Source organism: Lonchura striata, chromosome 16 (assembly GCF_046129695.1).
Source record: "Lonchura striata isolate bLonStr1 chromosome 16, bLonStr1.mat, whole genome shotgun sequence".
Taxonomy (NCBI): Eukaryota; Metazoa; Chordata; class Aves; order Passeriformes; family Estrildidae; genus Lonchura; species Lonchura striata.
In genome coordinates, this window is record NC_134618.1 from 5,609,767 (window position 1) to 5,631,910 (window position 22,144).

Genomic DNA, 22,144 nt, shown 5'->3' on the forward strand with positions numbered 1-22,144 from the left:
AAAACTACTTTCCCCCACCTTCTTTCTAATAAGAATTTTAATCTATTGATGACAAAACCTCTAAAGTATTTCCTTGCTGCATTGTAATACACTGTGACGAATTATGTCTCAGGAGTTGTAAAATTTTCTCATAGCTTGTAATACCTCATTTAATGAATTGATCACACTGAAATGTAAAGATGAAGCAGCATTTATTTTGTATGTTATATTGCATATAATTTTTAGACTTGACATTTATAGCCATGGAAGCTGTTATTTTACATATCATTTTCAAACCATATCAGCCTTAAACACATTTAAATTTAATAAGCAAGTAGATTAGATTTGCTTTTAAGCTAGGCATATCATTATAGTTTGTGTTCCCTTCAGTAGGGCACATGCTTACTATTAAATGCAGTATTTAGCTGTCTTTTGAAACCTAAAAATAATAAAAGGGAATGTATTTACAAAAGTAATTGAATATAGAGCTGCTTCTGGGGACAGTGTCTCAGTCATGATTTTTCTGGGATGTAGACATTAAAGTAGGTTTTGGGTTTTATTAAAAATTGCCCTGTTTTGAGGAAATATTAATGTAGGAGCTATATGGGTTCCAGTTATGAAATACCAAATCTGTCATAGTAACATATGGCCTGATCGTCATCTCCTGCAGAAAAATCCATGGGAGGGGAGAGCTTATTTGGAAACTCTGCATGATTTACCAGGCAGACTTTCTGATGCCTCATCTTTCTCATCAGAAGGAATTTGTAGCTGCCAAGGAGGTGGATTCTTACAGCCTTCTAACTATTTAAATGCTTTACCATCCATTAAAAAAAAATGTTGTTGGAAGTGGGGAAAAGAAGGCAGCCCTTGTTTCTTCAATCCTGGCTCTATTCACCACTCCCTTTATGGAATGTCACATAAAGAAACTCTGCTGTCTTTGTGGTCACTTTGTGCTTCCCACCTCAGAATCTTGGTGCGTGTAAAAGCAGCTGAGAGAAACCTAATAAAAATTTGAAATTTATAAAATCTCAGGGGACTTTTCTCTAGAGATTATGTTGTTTATCCTACTGTATCTGCTGAAAGATAATTCCAGCATTGTACTTGTTGCTGTGGGACAAAAAGGATGCAAATAAGATACGTTTCACCTTAACTCAGAGGGAGGAAGGTTTTTTTTTTTTTTTTCTCTTGTTTTCATTGTTCTTTAAAAAATAAGTTTGGGAATATGGTAAATATGGTATTGAATTTCTCCAGACTTTTTGAATATATTTTTCTCCTTTTATCAAAATAAGGCTGATGGCTTTTTATCAAAGTCCTTTCACCAAACTGGAAAACATAAGTAGAACACCTTGTCTTAGAATGTCTTTGAAGGTTGTAATTTTAAAATTACATTTTGAGGTGTTTTTCCTATTTAATACACAATTTCATGTTGAATATATCATTTCACGTTGAATACATCATTTCACATTGTGCTCTTGTCCAACTGGTTAATGAGAGGGAAACCAGATGGGTTGCACCATTACTAGTAAAAAAAAAAATAGTGAGACAACCCAAAGATTGGTGCATGTTTCTTATTTTTTAGGGTGCAACATGGCAAGTGTCTGAGCCCAAGGGCAGTGGCTGCCAGGCCCTGGGGTGCCCCTGGGGGTGGCAGAGACAGGAGGCAGATCCTGCTCCTCCTTGTGGCAAGCACATTTCTCTCCCTCTCAAGATTTTTTATAGAGGTGCACAGAGAGAAATGAAAGAGAAAATAATTTCTATTTCTCTTTGTTTTTCCTATGTAGAATGTGTTTAGAGAATTGTTTACTTGGAGTAAGTGCTTGATTAGATTCTAGTGAGGATTGTTTGAGCCTGGTGGCCAATCCAACCCACCTGGGGCTGGACTCTCAGAGAGGGTCATGAGTTGTGTTAGAGTCAGTAGTATGTAGTTTTAGTATCCTCCTTTTCTATAGTATATTAATGTATTTTAGCATAGTTATAATAAAGAAATAATTCAGCCTTCTGAATTGAGTCAGACATTGTCATTTCTTCCCACTGGGTTCTCCTGCATTTACAATACCTCCTCCTGAAGGGTGATGTTCTGCTCCCAGGGCGATGGGCAGCAGAGCCATGGAACAGCTGCCTGGCCCACATTCCATAATGGCATGGTGGTAAAGAAGGCAGAATCCCTAGAACTAAGGAGAGATGTCTCCCGGGACTTCAGGGAGCTGCCAAGTCTCTTGCCTTGACAGTTCTTCTCATCTTTGTGCACTTAAACCCATTGTATGCCCCATCCAGGTGAAAGGAATTATTATCACTGCGCTGAACCTGAGTGGGTGGTGCAGAGGAGGCAGAAATGAGCTCTTAAATTAAACCACATCCCCCAGCTGACCACTCTTTACTATTTATTTTCTGCCCTTGCATATGAACACACCCTTGGCTGTCCAAGCAGTGGTGTGTTACTATTGGCCACATAAATGAGTGCACAGAAGCTTGGGAAGTTCCAAAGAGAAAAAGAGCTTTTTTTATTTGAACATCTGGTTAGACTTCCAAAGGCGGCCGTGGCTTGGAGGATGGAATTACCACCTCTCCAACCACACTGGTCTGAAGATCAATCAATCATTTCTCTCCACTCAGAGAGAAATATGTAAACTATTCTATTTATACATGAAGTTGTGTCAGAACTCTGATTTTTAAATATGTAAACATTATCAGAATGCTAAAGAAGTTTTATGAGAACTTTGACACTTTCAAAAGAATGATAAAAGAAAACTTAATGCTTTTAAAATCAGGGCAACAGTGGTGAAAGCAGATTTCTCAGCCACATCAGGAGGTGGGTGAGGGCACTGCAGTGAGCTGAGACGCTCCCATGGAAGTACAAGACTTAGAAATCAGTGGGGTAACACAGAAAAGGCATCAGGAGAATTAGCTGCTTGCTAGAGGGTTTATAAGGATGTTATTTAAAAATCAGGTGCATACTTACCATTCACACAAACTCATATAAATCACGCTGGATTCCATCCTGTGCATTTCCCTGGATTACGTGATCTCTGAACTTTTGATGATAATTTTTTTTAGTGTAGGAGATTGGCAATGCACGGTGTCAGCAAAATATGTCAGGCAGCCATGAGGCGGAACTGAAGAACTGAATAATTTGTATCATGTCTTGCTCACAAGGATAATTAAATGGAATGGCATTTAAGTTGATGGAGCTACAGGGGCGACCAGTGGCTAAAGAATTGTCTCCTGTTTTTTCCAGTAAAATGAGCATCAGTATTTAGTTAATTTCCCCCCTTGTCAGTGTGTGTTTTAATATCCTTATTTGTCCTTGCACTTACAGTAGGAATAACTTGATTAGAGGGACTAGAAAGTAATTCTAAAATAAAATTATTTAAACAAGTCATATGTTTGGGGGAACGCACATGTTGTAGCTCTTGTCCAAATGCAACCTTTTCATTCTTTTATTGAAAACGGATTTTCTGCACAGTGAAATTAAACTTAATAACATCAAAAAGTAGTTTAAAACCCAACCAAACAAACAAAACAACACCAAAATAATAATTTCTGGAGGTTTGTAGCAATGCTTCTTTGAGCTTACCTCAGCACTAAAGAGGCCATTTAAAAAGATAAGAGCTTAATCCAGACATCAGTGATGATGATTTCCTGCAACATGATAATAAATATACCAAAGTACCCTTTTATCTTTAATAATTCAGAATTCATTGAGCATTTAAAAGTTTTTCTGTTCTGTCATTTAAGAAATCTGATAGCAATTTGGTAAAAATACTGAGACATATCTTGAGAATAAGGAAAAAATTGGTGCAGTGTGTAAGGGATGCTATTTCAATATGGCAGTTTTTTGCTGCATAATGGGTTAAAGATTTTCACCTTACTTGCTTGCCTTCTTGAAAACTGTAATCATGAGAACAAAGTAACAAGAATTATTTGGAAGGCGTCCCCTAAATCAGTTATTTTATAAGACTCTGCTTGACGCTCCCCTTGAAATTATGTATTAGAAGCCCAAATGTGAATTTGTACAAAAATAATGCTACGCTTTAACAGGGGGAAAAATAGTCTAAATAACTCTTTCTGAACAAGAAAGTATTTCTTAGCTGAGATTTACAGTTTTATTTCCATGATTTTCCAAAAGCTATGAGTTTGGGATTGTAATAAAGTAAAGGGAGTTGATAATGGTTTTAACTCATTATACCATTTACATGTTTTTATTCAGTGTCCCCTTGAATGAGAAGGATGGGGTGTAATGTTCTATAATTGCAAAAAATGTATAAATTTTTTTGCCATTATGAGCTGAGCATGATTTGATTTTGCCTAGGCAAAACATTATCCAGCAAGTTTCTCTGTTTCAGATTATTGTGTTAGCCTTGAGTAGATTCACTTGTGCTTGGAGACCGACACGAGCCGTGAGAGCCAGGCTGTGACCTGAGAGCAGGGTCTGAATTGAGATTTCACACAAAAAAAGAGCACATCTGAAACGGCCTGAATTCAATATGCACATTCAGGAATTATTCTGTGAGTTGGACCTGGAGAGAGGTTAGCCAGGGGATTCCTGTGAGAGCTCCCAAAACCCAGCTCCAGTCTGGGCGAGGGTTTGGGGTGCGCCTGCAGAGCCCACCAGCATCGCTGGGAGCAGCAGGTCAGTGCAGTCATCTCTGAGATTTCTCAGGCATTACCTCCTGCTCAAGGGGCTTGCTTAGGAATATACTCAGGCTTCTAGGATTTCTGCTTGTGAAAAATAATTTTTTTGCAGTAGATGAGCAGAGAGCTAAGCATTGGATCCGAGTTATGCATTGCACTACCCTAAGTTGCTGCTGGTTGTCATGGTAACATTTTAACTGGTGGTGGCTGTGGCTTGACATCAGAACATTTTCTGTTAAGTGGAGATTCTTCTGAGATTGTAATGGAGTGTTTTAAGTCAGTGGACCTTTTGTACTCAATAAAATATTTAGTAGGTTGTAGTAAATATTAATTTGTCCTCCTTTCAAGATAACACACCATGCTGTGTATTTACAGTTCAGTGCTAATAGCATGGTATTCCTGGAAAAGAGTTAATCCATTCTGAAAAGTCAAATTTGCTAAATATAAATTTGATAATAAGGCTCTAAATAATAATTGTAGAAGCTATTTCACTTTATCCTTTCAAAATACCATGTGGCAGATAAGTTACAATGTGCTTCATCTCTTTTTATGCACTCAGTGAAGGAAGGATTTTACTACTCATTTTTATTTAAAGCTGAACTTAAACATCTTTACACTGGGACTTTCTTGTTTTGAGTGAGTGAAAAGAAATGCATTTACAAGAGCTTGTACTGGGGGGGAGGGCAGGGGTAGAAATGCCTTCAGTAGCAATCTGGTAATGGAACATCTCTCTGTCAATCACATGCTCTGTACTTTGTGTCTGGCCGTGTTGTGCTGGAGATGAAGCCATGTGAATGCTGCCTTATCCCTCCCTGAGATAAGCTTTCAAAGGTGATCTCCAAATCATGTCTGCCACAGAGCAAGGATTTGCTGAGAGTGACAAACACATGCCCACTACATTTCCCATATGCTTTTCAATAACTGCATTCTGAGGCTCCTGGCAGAAAGGAAGCATCTCAGAAAGCCTCAATAGTGAGCCTCAATACAGCTGAATGCATTAAGTGAAAAGCAGAACAGTTTCTGCAAGTCAGGATTTATAAACTTTAATAATACACTTATCGGGCAGAGGCGGAAATTCAGCGTGGAGTGTTTGGAGAAATCATCTTGATGGGTAATGCTAATTCATTCCTCCTTGCTGTTGCACTGCTCCATGGATAGGTTTGATGGCCTTTTGGAGCAAATTTAGCCCTTTGTGGCATTATAATCTCATCCTTCATGCCTTTGATTTCAGAGGCTTTATGGAAATACCAAGATGTGGATGTGCTTTAGCAGGGCTGATAACAGTGTCTAGATGACCCCATCAATCTTAATGACATTCTCTATTAATCAGCAAAAGGCTTGCAATGTATTCCTCTTTTTATTTTCTTCATTACCTTCTCCTCTTACCTATCTATCTATTAAACAAAAGAATAACCAAAGAGTTCTCTGGCCTTGCCTTGCTAAACTCAGTCTCCTGCATACCCACCAAGCATTGTTTAGCTGTGCACAGTTTTGCTTTTTCAACCTTTATTCTCATAGTTGATCCTGGCTGATATAATTGTTTTGTCTCTACTCTTTCCCTAGCCAAGATTAATCCATGAGGAGTTGCTCTGTGGCCACCTCATAGATCTAAAAGTTTTAAGACACTCAGAAATTAGAGAAACCTGCTTTAAACTCCACCTTTCAACATCATGTTTCTTGGAGTCAGATAGAGGATCCTCAGGAAATAAATATATGAAAAAAAAAGAAAAGAGAATGACAGCAGTTTTTACACATGCAGGGAAATAGAGTTTATCTTCAGCTGTGATTGGTATATAATAATTACTGGTTCTTTCTGTTTGCCATTAACAGTATGAATTTGGAGTTTTGCAGCAATGACAGACTGCAATTTTCATTTTTCTCACATGAACTTTATTTCAGAAGAACACTTCAAGGCATACATTTATTGAGCAATAGGAGTGAATCTTTTCAATGCAGCATTAAGATTGGATGTATTTATTTCTGTTTCTGCATTTTTTTTTTAAATGTCATTTATGAAGAAGCACCCTGAGTTTTAGAAAGCAATTTTCATTGTATCAGTGAACCATGGACTCACTCTGGATTGGAATTTAGTCAAAGCAGAGAGAATATAGCATTTTTAATTCTATCATCAACTGGAGTGACCAATAAATGTTATGTAGACTTAAAATACAAGAAATACAATAATAACAGAACACTGCATTTCAATATGTAACGTGAAAATAAATCACCAAGGTAGGTGCAACTGCTTTTTAGACATGTTACTTTTTATATGTCCTAAAACCCCACAAGGAATACACCTCTTGATTTAGCACTGCACTTAACATTTCAAGATGTAAGTAAGATTCATTTTTATTACTGTAACAATTGAGAACCTGTGTGGGGAAGAAAAAAGACAAGGTATCAGGAACATTAATCTGCAAGCACTATGTACAGAAACTGTTCCTGAGAGCAGAAAATATCCTGAAATTTTGTTCTCATCTGATGTAACTGTTTTTAATCTTGCCTGATGATGAAATCCTTTGTGGGAGCTGACCCTCACCCTGCCCAGCTCTGTGGTGGCACAGGAGCCTCCCTGTGTTCAGCTGGCTGTAAATGCTTTTTTCTTGTGTTGTGCTGTAGCTTTTCTTTCCTTACTTTCCTTATACTTTATGTCATTCCCCTCGGAGCTCTGGTGCAGCTCCCCTATATCTCCTCTCTAAGTCCTTTATGGATTCAATCTTTCTTCATAAAACATAAAAAAGTACTCAGGATATGGAGTTTTCTTAATTATTCTATCATTAAACAGTAATTTTCTTCAGCTCTCTGCAGGTATAGATGTTATTCTGTCAAATCACCGTTTTTATTTCACCTGGTTTGACAAGGGTAGGGCTTCCACGTTTCTTTCTGACTTTGGGTATGAATTTCAGTGGATTTTTAAAAATTTTCTCTTAAATTTATGTCCCAGTATGTATTTGGCAAGACAAACCTACTGTTGCTGGCTGAGGAGGGCTAATGTAGTTCCACATTTCTGTCTTCATTGAGAAAAGCATTAAACAACTATTCTGGGGTAAAAGTGAGATTATTGGGATAGCCAGAGCCCACCTTGCCCTCTCCCAAACCTAATTTGGAATTCTACAGTGACAAACATGCATACAACTGTTTTTTTCTCCCTGTTTTGGCAGCAGGATTTAGTAGATCAGATACAGCTCTGTGCCAGTCTGCTTTCCAGTTTGGATCTGGTTTGGAGTTTGGCACAGCGAGCTCAGCCCTGGCTTTTCAGAGTCACTCCAGAGGGATTTCAGCAGCAAGATTCTGCCTGACAAGGTCCAGTGAGCAAGAGTGGTGTTTCTTCTTCAGAAAGATAGCTTGAAAACTATTGTAATGGATGTAAAACAACTGCTTAAAAAACCTAGCACATCCCTAAAAAACCCAAAACCAACCAAACAAACAAACAAAAAAAAAACCCACTCAACAAAATGCCATATTCCAAGAACAGATGTAAATGGTTTTCTGTCAAAGTAGATTAATGGTTTTGGAACAATTTTAGAAAAGGCTGGTTTAGGAATACAGCTAAGTGTTTTCATTATTGACAAAAATGGTAGAATACAAAACATATTTTTAAAATTACCTGAGAATGTCAATCTTAAAGAAGCTGCAAGCATACCTTTAGAATTAAAAATTCCCTTGATGAGTGGGAGACTGTAAAGAATGCAATTTAGAGCAAATTGAAAGGTCTACAGTTAAAAATATTTATGTGGGAAAATGTAAATGTATCATGACTGCATAGGGTAATGTGCAGTGTAGTGATTTTGGTTTCCAGTAAATCAAAAGTTGGACATATTAAAGATATCCTGCTACTGCAAAAAAGGCATACACATGTCGTATTTTTAATACAAAAACAGAGTTAACATCAGTGAGGCCTCTGAAATAGTACTCTTGAAAAAATTGGCACTTGTAAGGCTTCAGCTGCAAGGCAAAATTCTGGGAATGCTTCAAGAACAAAGTGGCTGAATCAGTGGAGGTACTGGAGAGAGCAATATAAAGCATGAGAACTGTGGAAAATGTGACCTACAGGGAAAAGCTGGGGAAGAGAAACCTGAGCAAGGACTTGATAATAGCCCTCATGTACATAAAGAGAAGCTGTGAGAAAGCAATCAGATTTTTCTCTGTATTCCCTGTGCAGCAGGCTCACTTTGCAGCAGGAAAAACTTTCTGATGGAAAAAGCATTTGAGAACTGGAAGAACTTCTTTAGAAAGACAGTAAAATCTCTAGTGCCAGAAGTGTACAGAAACAGTTTAGATAGAAGCTGTAGGTGCAGCCCATCTTGGGAGCTGGAGGAAGGCGTGGAGCAGTGAGAGGGGCAGCCAAACTATCAGTCCACATTGGTTGTATTTCTCTATTGTTCCTTTACCTATCTCACACACACTGGGGACAGTGCTGATTTTTACATGTTCTTGAGAAAATGTGCTACTCTGCCTGATTATCTTGCTTTATTTTGTCTATTTCTAGCATGTTTTGGAATAAATAAAAATAACTTGAAGTTACATATAAATAAAGATAACTTGAACTTCAAGTATGAAATATATAGCAGCAAATACATATATTTTTTTTTAAACATAGCAGCATTTATTTGCTTTGCTATGTGTGGGTTTTTTTTTGCTTTAGAAACTAAAAGGTAAAAAGCTTGTTTAGGGGTCTGGTTACTTAATACAGTATATTAATTGATTAATAACTACTGAAGCAAGGAGCTATATGGGTTTTTGGCACCAGAATCAGCATCCCAACTTAGCAGTGCGCCATAGGCATTCACTGCTAAGTCCCTAGGGAGCACTTGCAGACACTCTTTATTCATTTAGCACTTCCTGTTGGCTCACTCCCAAAATCCAGAGGACTTTGCTCTCTTTCCCTCCAAGCTGGAAATTAAATTTTATGGTCATAGTTGAGGAGGGGATGTGGCACAGTGGAACTCAGTGCACATATGTCCAAGTGCAGGGTATTGCTCTGGGACTGTGGGGGCCCAGCAGAACGTGCCAGATGCATCCCAGCTATGTGCCATGGAAGGCATCATCTGGAAAAAAACAGAAGAAGACAGGAAGAAGTGATCTGTGTAAATTGTGTAATGTTAGCACAATAATTCAAATGTCCTAGAAGAAATGTTCTTTTCCTAGTGCTGATGTCCATGTAGCACTCACCTTTTCCATGCACTGAACAGTGTATCTCACTATTTAAAGCTTTTTTTAGGAAGGGAAGTTGTTTAGGCATGTTGTGCATGTGTCGCTATAGGACACGTGAAAGCACGACGCGAGGCACTGCTATTTGCAAGGTAAAGAAGAAGTTTATTCTCTGACTCCTTTTATACTTTCCCAAAGGTGACATTGGATTGGAGAGTGAATGGGCCACCTCTCCAAAGACATTGGACAAACCACTAGTACATCAAGTTTCTCCACCCCCATAAAAGAATGTAAACAATATGTTGTTTACAGAAATTGTGTGGGAAAGTTCTCCAACAGAATGTAAACTCAGAAGGCTTTAGAAAATCTTAAGATTCAGGGTGACATGCATGAACCTGACTGCCTGCACGTTTATTACTGAGGCTTTGCTTTCACTCACCTTGGTGGATGTGCAGCTCTGCTCTGGTTTGATCCAGCCTGCTGCTTTCTGACAGGATCAGTGTGAGCCAAGCCTGAGCCCTGACCAGTGGCACAGCTGGTACCAGCCCTGGCACTCCTGCCTGGGATGGGGAGTGTCTGTGCCCAGTGCTGGGGCAGCTGGGCAGCTCTCTGTGTCCCTGATCAAGACCCAGACATAACACAGCAAACTGAAACTTGGAGATAGAAAGAGCCCAGAAGGGCAAATCTCAAAGTGACTGAGTCACAACGAACTGATCGCTTGACAAACTGCCTGCAAGCAAGTAATTCTATTAACAATAATAATTCAAAACCATATATGTGGCAAAAATAATACAGTCCATCAGTGGGAGCTTTTACCATTTCCCTAGAGCCATGAATTGGGTCTGGAAGGGATAATTCAGGTTTTGGATATTTAAGCAACTGCCTCACCTGGAGCTGTTTAATTCAGATCTCTTGCCTTCTGTCGGGCAGTGTGTCCGGCCCTCACACAGTGAAAGTTTGGGAGTTCCATAAACTGTTTATAAACTGCAAAGGCAGAGAGACTCCATGTACATGACCACTAGGTTGGGAAATTTAGTGACCAGGGAGAGAGAGATTTAAGAAAGCAATTAGACCAACCTGCCCAGACCTGATAAGTGGTGATTGCTCCCAAGTGATGCACGTTTCCCCAGGGAGATGAGGAGGTGACAGAGGTTTCTGCAGTTGAAGCAGCAAAATGAAACAGCCAACACCCAGACAGCAGCTCTGAACTTTGCAATATTTTGGTACTGAAAGAAAGTAAGCATTGGTACAACTTTTTTGAGAGCTACTTCTGCATTTCAGAGAATTTTAGAGTTTGTGTTTTGTTTTTTTTTCCCCCAAAGCCTATGGTATAGTTTGAACAACAGTAGATTCAGAAATACCTTATCTATTTTTGCTAAATGTGAAAATCAAAGGGCTGTTTTTTCTGGTTTTGTTTGGGTTTTTTTGTTTTGTTTTGTTTTTTTGGTTTTTTTTTAATGTGTGTGGGTTTTTTTTTGTTTTTTGGGGTTTTTTTGTTTGGTTTTTTTTTTGTCTTTCAAGCTGTGGAGAACACGGTTATAGATGTTTAGTTCTACTATATATCTCACTGAAAAAATTTTGATAATGCTGATGGTATGTGGGAATAGGTAATCTACTGAATTACTTTTTATTTAGGATGTTTTTGCTTGGTTTAAGTTGGGATAGAAGATGATGAAACAAAACCTAACCCTGTAAAACTGAGAAGTGTAGAAATGCAGTAAGTGCATGAGAATACTTATGTGCCAGCTGTTGAACATAAAACATTGTCACTGAGGTATAAAATCTGACAGGGAAGCATAGCTGCTGACAAAGAACATTTTATCTGTATGTCAGAGAAAAATAATACATATGGAAGAGAAAAAATATATCAATTATCTACCTATGGTGTATAAGCTTTCAGTTTTGATGAATACTGGCTAAAATGACCATAAATCTATTTTATAAGTTTCCCTTTTCTTCACACATGGGTTCCATTAGGTATGCAATTCTTAAACTTCCATGTAGTTTTTGCAGCTTCTAATTAATATCAACCTAGACAATTATCCAAGAAATCCTGAATACATGTTTTTTTCATTCAGTATTTTATACAGAAATAGCAATTAAGAACTGCACAGGAAATTCAAGAGGAATAGCTGACACTGTACAATACACTCCTGATAGATCAGATGCTTCTGGGGAGAAATAAGAGAAAGTGCCATGTTTTGGGACCCATTTTCAAAATTCCTTCCTAAAATTATTTGAAATGCAAGTAGGGTAAAAATTTCTCCAGAGTATTTCCTTTAGTCTTGTTACAGTTTCAGCATGGCTGTTCAATTGTGTCCTTACAGTCCAAGGTTAATTTTTTGTGTATCTTTGCAGAACTACATCCTGATCAAGATAAGGAGTAATAATATAGAAAATATTTCATGATATAACCTTGTCATAGCTTTTTCAAACTGTCTGGGAGCAAGGAGTTATTAGAGTAGAATAAATATAAAATTTCAGTGCAGGTTTTCTGGCAAGAAGAGCAAAGAAACATGGTGTTTATAAATTACTTAGCAGCTCACAGAGGAGAGGAACTTAACAAGCAGAGAGGAAGGAAAGAAGAAATGCCTAGAGACAGGTTTGTTGGGAACAGGAGAGCACAGACCTGTCCAGCAGTGAAGCATCTGCAGCACTGAGCAGGATCCAAGTGAAAGGAGAAGGGGGATCCTGAGAGGGTTGAACTGGAGGAGGAGGAGGAGAATTGAAGCCAGGACTGGATTTAAGAGACTTTATGGGTAGAGAAAAGTCAGCTAAAGCTTAATGAAAGGGGAGTGAAAGATGAAGAGAAACTGAGTGAGAAGACAATGAGAGCAGGGAGTTTGTGATGTTCAGAGTGCTGCTATGAGAGGGAAAGATGGAGAGGTCAAACATGTAAAGGAGGAGGAAATGGAGAACAAGAAAGAATAAATACATGAAGACCAAATCTGTTAGTTCAGTGAGGCTCCACTGTTTTATCCACACAAGCAAACAGTGAGTTTGCTTCATGTTTTACAGTGTTTCTGAGGACACTTGAGTACAGAGAGAGGTACATAAAGAAATATCTGTATTAATAGTATGGCTGTTCCTTGCTTTGGAGTGTCCTGTAGTGCTGGGCCATGTAAATCCACAGGAAGATGCAGTCTGGGAACTGGCATATTCTAACCTGAGAGAAATAACATATAATAGATACTGGGAAAGTAGAAACAAACAACAAAAAAGGCACCTACAACTCTTTTGCACCTGGCTGATAGGTCTGCTGAGTGGAACTTTGCTTTTTCCATCAGGGAAAAAGGCTCTGACAGAGCAGACCTTGGGGTCTGTGCTTCCATGGAGTGAGTCCCTCTTGTCACCCACCCTGGCTAGAATCACTTGAAGGATAAATGCTTTCAATGTAGAAATAATTTTTTTTTTTTGTTGTTTTAGGGTTTAGGCTTACTGTAGGAAACTTTTTTTTTTCAATGCTTTTTCCTCTTTTTATTACTTTTATCACTGCAAAGAATTAGTCTAAAGCCATCGCAGATATATAGGGAGAGAAGTACAGAGAGAAAGAGCTTAGATCATAGATTGGAATTCAGTGGTTTGTGACGGTTTTGTGGATTTTTTTGGTTTTTTAGGGTTTGTTTGGGGTTTCTTTAGTCCTTCAACTAGAGGTATTTGCTAGTGAAAAATGTGGTTTTTATCAGTCAGAAGATACCTGGGGTGAGAAACAAGCACTTCTGTCTGTAGCATTTGCAGCCTCAGTGGTGGCATGAAAGCTTCTCCAGGCATGATTCCCAAGACTGTGAGCTGCAATTATGAGAATGTTAGATGGTGACTTGTTAAGATATTTAATCTATAGTTTCTAATGCTTTATCTCTTCTACAATAGAGCACTGCTGTATTTTAATGCTTTGCATTTCAGAATTTCCAAAAAGAGCTGAAGTAGCTTATCACAGTCTTTATTTGTTGCTTTAATCTCTGTTTCCAGGCAGTCTCTCCAATATAGTGAATTTCAGCATGTTCTGTCTGAAGGCATGGAGAGATGATTAAATTTTTTTTTCTTCGCTTAATTTTTTTTTAGGAAAAAAAAAGGTAGGGAGAAAAGCTCAGTGTTAGTTTTTTACCAACAGAAACAGGCTAAAGGCATCCAGAGGAATTTCATATGGTCAGTGCCTGGTTTTACTGTGCTAGTGGTAGTTTTGCCTTTAGACAAAGCCCAGTGTTTAGTGAGCTATCAAGCAGTGAGTGATTTCTGTACACTTGATGGGATGAGATCAGTAAATTATCTGGAAATGGTTTTAGGAGCAAAACCATTTCAGCTGGGCTAAAGGTCCTTCTCTCATTCTTTGTGCTCTGTGAAGTTATAGTGTTTCCAGATCCATTATCTGTGTGTTATATGGAGATTTATTTACTTTCAGCAGCAAAGTTGATCTTGTTTACTTCAGTAAGTGCTTGCTTTAGATGTTTTCTGAAAGGGATAAGGAGGAAAAAAGCTACTTTTTGAAATAAATATTATATTCTGGCTGCTGCTAGCCTTCATTACCCACTTTTTATAAACTGGAGTTTGCTGGCTTTTTGTGTGCCTTGTTGCAAAGCTTTGTTAAAACACTGCCATGAAAATGAAAGTTTCATACACATTGACATAATTAATGAAGAGGCAGGCAGCATGCTCTACCAATTAACACCACAGGGAAAAGTAAAATTGGCTTCCTTTTTGCGTGTTGTGCCAAAGTGAAGAACTGTAACACACAGCAAATAAATAGAGATCCTTTTAATGAGCTGCAAGATCGAGCTGAATAACTCTGAAAGGATGTTGTGTAAACATTGCCAACTATTTAGAGTGTTAAGAGTAATTGATGAGCTTAGTTGAAAGTTTTGAGTTTTTTTTTTTTTTTTTGGGGGGGGGGGTTGGGGTAGGAAGAGACTGTCAAAGAATGGAAATACTGCTTGTTAATAAATAAATAAAGTGTATTTTCAATGCAGTTATTAGGCATGTTAAAAAATGTAACAAGCACTTTAGAACAAATATGGCATAAAAAAAGCAGTTTACTGCTGGCTACTTGATCAAGTTTGTCAGAACTCATTTTTTCAGCTATTTCTGTACTTTGTATTTACTCTTAATGAAAACTTGACTGATTTTTCTCTGGTAATTCCAAATAGCACAACTATCTGGCAAGACAAGACATCACTCAACCTTGATTTTTTTTCCAGTTATCCCAAAGTCCTAATAATAACAATAGCAGGGAAGTAAACAGGTGAATTTTTTCTGTGCTTTATGTGAAGCATTCTGTTTACTTTGAGACCTAGGTGCAGAAAATTCAGAGCAGTTAAGGTTCATTTTTTTTTCAAAGAATTCTTTGATCAGGTGAAATTATCTTAAAAGCCTTGTAAGTAAGACTGAGTTTTTGGAGAATATAAACTCCATACCTGTGAAGGCAGCTTATAGGTTACAAGAAGTAATGGGCATAGGAAATTAGAAGGCCAGCATCATTTAGATCAAAGTATATGTAATAACAGAAGTGTAATTTTGACTGTTCAGTGGCACCAGCTAGCTTAGAACATCTTTATATAAGAAAATAACACATCGTCTTCACTTTCTGTTCATTCTAAATGATTTAAATGTTGATAATAACCAATTTTAGTATTTTATTTCAGCCCAGGTAATGCATGAGGTTAAATCCAGCATATCATTTCACCTTGTATGCAAGAAAATCACCAAGATTTATCTACAAGCCTCTGCACCTCAGCATCTTAAATGAATCTTAAAATATGTCAGAATTGTAATTAAGGAAGCAAAATGTGGTAAAGCTAAAAGTAATAATTAGAAGTCAATGAAGATTGTGCTAAACTTGCTGAACAATTGACCTTTGTAACAGTCATGCCTGCTCTCAGTTATCATCACAACAGAGAATTATGTGGCCCTTCACTTGGAATGTTAAAGGTGAAACCAGAAGTATTCAATAACTATACAACAAAGAATATTAATATGCAAAACCAGTTAGAGACAGTTTATTGTGACTGTGGTGGAGTCTTTCTATTACGTGTTAAGAGACATATATTGCTAAGTAGTTATTTAATCAATATTTTATCTTTTTTTTTTTTATCTTTTCACTACCTTCCCTCTGCATCTTTTCTTTTGTTTTTCTCTTCAGCCTCTCACATGCCCACCTCTAGTCTCGCTTGTGTATTTTTCTTACACATCTTTATATTGCCTAACCTTTTTCTAACCTAGATTTTGTCCTTCAAAGCGCTTAATGGACTCTGTTCTGTCCCCACTGCTGGGCCAAGTGTCTGCTGTGGTGGTGTTCAGGACTGCCTGGCTGTTCCCAGTTAATCTGATGGCTGTCATCCTCTCCTCTCAGCCAGCTGGCTCTGCCCCTGCTCTGGCTCTCGCCACCATGAACGAGCATAACAGTGTCTCTTCTGTGCCACCTTCCTCCCTTTTGACACCATGTGCTTTTTTCTGCCACCCTTTGTGGCCCAAGTGCCTTCTGCTGCAGCCCAGCAGAACGTCCAGAAGATCTCTAATCCAGAAGGACCACAACTGAGCTCCAGCAGGGAAGATGAGTGTGGATGCACTAGGAGAGAGAAAGAAAGGACTAAATCCTCCCTAAGGATTTTTCAGAAGAAACTACGTCACATCTTACTTCTGTGAGGATTCTATGTGCAATTGTATCTTCTCTAATTGACTTGTGCTTCAGAAAAACATTCACTCTCGTCATTGTTTCATTTCTTCAAGATTATGAAGAGGTGAAATAGCACTTTAAGGTTGTGGTTTGACCCTGCCATCACAGCTGCTCACAGAGAGCCCCTACTGCTGCCCACCCTGGGAGGGAGGAGAACTGCTAAAAACCCCAAAGCTCATGTGCTGAGATAAAGACAATTAACAGGTAAAATAAAACAGGTAATTCCTTCCCACTCCCATGGCAGGCAGGTGTTCAGCCACTCCAGGACAGCTGGGCTCCACCACGTGGGACATGGCTTGGGAGGACAAACAGCATCACCCCAGACATCCCCCTTGATCTCCTTCTCCAGCTTTAGGTGCTGGGTTGGCATGAGATATTGTGGAACATCCCTTGGTTCAGCTGGGGTTGGCTCTCCTGGCTGTGTCCACTCCCTTGAGCACTCCCAGCCCAGCTGGTGGGGTGAGGAGCAGAAGCAGCTTTGGCTCTGTGTCAGCTCTGCTCAGCAGTGACAAAAACTTCCCTGTCTTGTCAGCGATTCCTTGTGTTTGCAGCACAACTCCAGACCACAGCCCCATACTGTCTACCATGGAGAAAATTAACTCTCTCCCAGGCCAAACCTGCAAACTAAATTCAATAATTTGTCTTCAGGTTTTAAAAAGTTCATTTATTGGACCTGGCCAAAGATAAAATATAATTAATAACTTGTTATCTGTTGTCAAGAAAACATAAGGTGCAATGGATGTATTAAAGACTGAGGATCATAATTTCTGTGATTGAAAAATGGAATAGTGTGGAGATCTTTAATGCTGAAATTCTTCTTGCATTCATATTTTGTACACCAAGCATATTTTGACCACACATATGTCCAATAGGTAGAAAGAGAGAAAGTGAGAACTGCAAAATATCTTCTATTGGGTGAGATCTTAAATAGATTAGGGTTCTTGAGCTTGGAATGATGACAGATAAGTGAGAAGAGAGGCCTAGACAATCATCAGTGCTTCAAAGAAAATGGGATGTTTTGCTGTATAAGAATCAGTACTCATTGATATTGTCAGCCAGCAAGTTCAATATTAGCATAGCAATGGACTTTTTCATATGGAGCGGGATTGTGGCACTTAGAATTTATCTGGGGTCAAGCAAGATGGATCCAGTGGCTGTGTAGAAGTTCTGGCTCGGGAAGCTCAGCAGTCCCTGGCTGCAGGGTTGTATTTTGCTGACCAAGGCCATGCTCACATGGCATTTCTTATGTTCCTTCCCTAAATGTTTGCCCCTGTGATTCTGGATTAGATCAGCATTTTCTCTTAACCAGTGTGGTAATTCTTATGTGTTAAAAATATATATGAACTAGATGTTGTTGTTACTGTTGTAATCAACACAAGCTAATTAAACAAGTCTAATGTTCAAAATCCAATGAAAGAACACTTCGGCATGTTTTACATTTGTGTGCCTTGAATTCAGTTTATTCAAGTAAATATGAGGTGCTTAAGGTGGACAGGTTAGAGCTTATTAATTACCTTGCTCTGTACATGTAAGCAATACACGTGCCAGCTCCAATCTCTAATAAATCCATCAGCTCTGGGGCTTTTCCTGTTCATTCCAGTGAGTGTGAGTGCATGTGACAGGCCATGGTCCTGTCAGAACGAATCGTCCCCCTTGGACAGCTGGCAGCACAGGGAAGTGACAACTTAATGGAAGCTAAAGCACTCTAATGGCAGTGCCTGGTGAAAGCCAGGGGAAGTCATCCCCAGCGCTTGCCCTGGCTCTTGGAAATGTCTCTTTGCATTTCTGCTTCTGGGCAGGATCTCAGAGCTCTGCTGGAGTCACATTTTCAGGGATTATTCAATGTAATGTTGCAGGATTATTCAATGGAATGCTGTTCAGTCAAGCTCTGGTTTGTTGATAGGCTTGGATCAAGCGGGGTCAGCCCCTCTGCCACTGTGACCTTTTCCATGTGCTCCGAGTGCTGTAGCATCACTCACTCCAAACCCTTCCCTCTGGGGGCCACAGGAACCCATTCCCAGTACCCAACACCAATGGAAGTACAAACATTTTATCCATTACGTGTCAGAGCTCACCCTGGGTCAGGGGTGGCTCCGTGTGGTGGAAAAGTCTCTCCTCCAGCCCGAGCTTCCAAAGAAAGGCTCAGCAGTCTCTGCTGTTCGGTCTCAAGGCAGTTTATTGCAAGTTATCTAAAAGATTTTCTCCTGGGGCTGCTGTGGTTTGCTCAGAGCTCAGGCAGAGGCACACACACACCCTGACATCCTCTCTGACCCCGACTGCTTCTTCTCTCCCCGCCCAGGGCTGCTGCTCTCTTTTATATGGGACATTACGTGTTCCATGGTTACAGTTTTTCCCCAGTGCCTATTACCTGTATTAAATGGTGCTTTTCTACTCTAAACCAATCTGTGAGTGCCAACATCACCAAGAACATGGAGGGAAGGAAGAAGAAAGAGGGAGGACAGGGCAGGCCCAAATCCCAAATCCATCCTAAAACCTCTGACCCCCATGTACAAAACCAAAACCCCCTGTACAGCACTCAAAAATTCTTCCCTTCACTTTGTAACTACTTCTACTATAATATCTAAACTTTTGTGACTTCTTGTTCTTCCTGCAAGGTTGGTAAATGATTCCATGGTTCAAACCCAAAATCACAGCTGTTTCCAGCTGCCTGCCAGGGTCTCAAATGCTTCTGACCTGGGCCCAGAACATCCAAAAATGTCTGAGGGACATTTTGAGTTCCGACAATTACATAGATATATTTATTTGGTTATGAATAGAATATGTGCTTAATCAAATAGATGAAAATATAATGCACTTTATTTGAGTATATTTGTTTACAGATGAAGAATGTAGAGATTATTTTTCCTACCTTTTATTGGTGTTATGAACAAAAAGTTGTGTTGAGCCAATGGATAAAATTATTGTACTGAAATTATTTCATGTTGTTTTAATATCTTTTTAGATTACACTGGTGTATGTGAACATATTTATTTATAAATAAATAAAACCCCAGTAATTCACATACATTTGTGGACTGTCTTATAAGTGCCCAGTGCTTACATTTAAATATTTTCATTTTAATTACATTTTAATATTTTAATAACTTTTATAAATTAAGCTGTGGATATTCAATCTAGATTATTGCATTTTTATTAGGTTTACATGCAAATAATTTCCTTATTCCTGTTATTCTTGGTGTGATGGTGCTTTTGGACAAAACCAGAATAGCAATTGCTTTCAGTAGAATAGTATTTCTTCATCTTTTAATAAAAAGCATGTATGCTCTTCAGGTTGTAATTAGCCAGATTTAAAAAAAAATTAAAAATCTTCCTAATAATAGAATTTCTAAGATTTAGTGAACTAAATCAACACTATATAATTTATCCAAGTTCATAGAAAGAGAACAGGCAAGGGCAGACCCAAGAGGACTTCAGAACTGAAAAAGAGAAATCCAAATGACTGTTCTAAATTTAAAATAACTAACCAACCCAAACCAACCAAGCAAAAACATTTTTGTGTGGTTATTTCTATGTATTTCTATGTGATTATTTGCTTTCTAGTTGAGGCTTTGGTGTTGTTTAGCATGTAACAATGTTGTGAAGGAAAGGTGAATGATCTAAGCAGATACTGTTGTTAATGTTGTTCTTAACATGGATCTGCTTCCTCCTTCCCCTCTCTTCAGCCATCCTAGGAGACACAGGAAACTCCAAACTGCTCAAAGAACCTTTCAAGGTTCTCTGTGATTTCTGCCTTCCCCCTACCAATGCCACCCTGTGACAAAACATTCCCAGCAGAAGTGCCAGAATCTGAGGTATTGATGATCCCTAGGTTGTAGAAAGTCTCTGTCTTTCTGCCCCGCTGCCAAAGCAGAAGTCATAATTGGTCTGTGCTGGTTTCAAGGTTGTTTATTCTGTTTATCTCTAACATGTTCTGCTGCCCTGCCCAGCTCTGTCCTGCAGGGCAGCGTGTGGGGCTCTGCCCTCAATGGGATGTGACAAACATTAAATACCAGAAACTCCCTGGGCTGGATTTACAATAACGTGCCAATATCTGTCACCTACGTTGGACAGTGTGTCCCCAGCCTGAACCAACAGAAAAATGCCAACACCACAGTGAGACATGGAGGGCATGAAGAAGGAGAAAAAGGACAAGGCACACCCAATTTCCTCCATCTTGTCCCCTTTGGACCCCTCACCTAGAATCCTAAAATTTTACTTTTGCACCCATGCCACACTTAATTATTACTTGTATCAAACACTCAGAGCTGGTAATTCATCCTGTAAGATTGAAAAGTCTTTTGCATGCACAGAGATCACAGCCAGTGTCTCTGGGGGCTCTGTCCAGGGGGGTTCCTGACCCCTGCCAGGGTCCCAGACCTGCCAGAGCAGCCAGAGGGAAGCCCTGGACTCCCACACAGAAGCACTCCGTGACCTGGGACAGTGACCCCTGCCTGTGCTGCTCCTTTGCTTCTTGTATGCTTCCATTCAGGAGCTTTGGGTTCTTAGGGATTTTCCTAAAGCTATGGCCTATGGAAGTATCAAGCAGATAGTTTATAACAGCTAATGGTTTTTGTAAAGGCTTATTCTTGCATATTTTCTCATGGAGCAAGTCCCGCTTCAAGTTTCAATTAAAACTTCAATTAAAATTCTTCTGTACATTCTGGGACTGTGGGGTTTCTGTTTTATAGTACATCCCTTTTCAGTTCTTAACAGAATTGTTCTCTCTTAGAAATTGTTTCCTTAACACACAGAATCAATAAGAGCTCATACTTAAATTCCTAAATTTCTTCTTAAAATTCTTAATTTTAAGAATTTAACCTTCTTAATTTTATTTTAAATTGTTAAAATTCTTAAATTTGCTTCACTTAAATTGGGATTTTCCTCAGGTAAGAATTTGATTTCCCAGGCTGAGAGATTTCTCCCCTCTTTTACTGGGTGCACCAAGCTTCTTTAAGAGCCAGAGCAGAGCTTCCAAATTGTTTTGTCACTTTGATTTTAGAGTTGCTTGAAATATTTAGTCAACTCCTTTTAATCTTATTTTGAATGACTATTTGTTATTAGAGAAAATACATACTGTTTATCACTTTCTTGTCCCCAAAACTTAACCAGACTTAGTTGTGGTTTTACAGAATTATATATATGTTATATATATATTTCTTTATATATGTGCATAAATGGTTTTTTTTCCTTCTTAGGCTAATGAAAAATTCACTGTACTGATGTGCTTTATGTTGTCAGCTCAAGATTAATTCTTGCTTTTTAACAATACCTTATTTAAATTTATTTTAACTGGCTGAAGGCAGCAAACAAGGATCTTTACTATTTCACTCTCCTGCAAACCACTGAGTGATGCAAGGGATTTTTTCCCTTCATGCAGGTATACATTTGTATATGTATATATATGTATATACATAGATTTATATGCAAATTATTCTCCAAATTCTTGTCCAAATTGCTATTTTGACACTTTTTAATTGACAAAATTGGTATTCTGTGAAAGAGTGCCAAGTTTACAGCACACAAAAATTGAAATATTTGTCTGCATATGTTGATTCAAGTGAGAGTGAGATTTTTCTGCTCACATTGACAGCTCTTCCTCAGACCTTTGTTGCCCCACCTTTAAAAATCAGCTCGTTTTCAATTTATGCAGAACAAATACCATGCCTCATGCAGGGAGGACATTGGCACATGCAGGGGACATTTTTTAATTTGGGCA

General features: G+C 38.7%; 1 protein-coding gene across 42 annotated transcripts in view; it reads left to right on the forward strand.

Moving 5' to 3' along the window:
- Positions 1–22,144, forward strand: part of RBFOX1 (RNA binding fox-1 homolog 1) — a 1,167,105-nt gene that overhangs the window by 854,126 nt on the left and 290,835 nt on the right. The gene's annotated exons all lie outside the window — the stretch shown is intronic.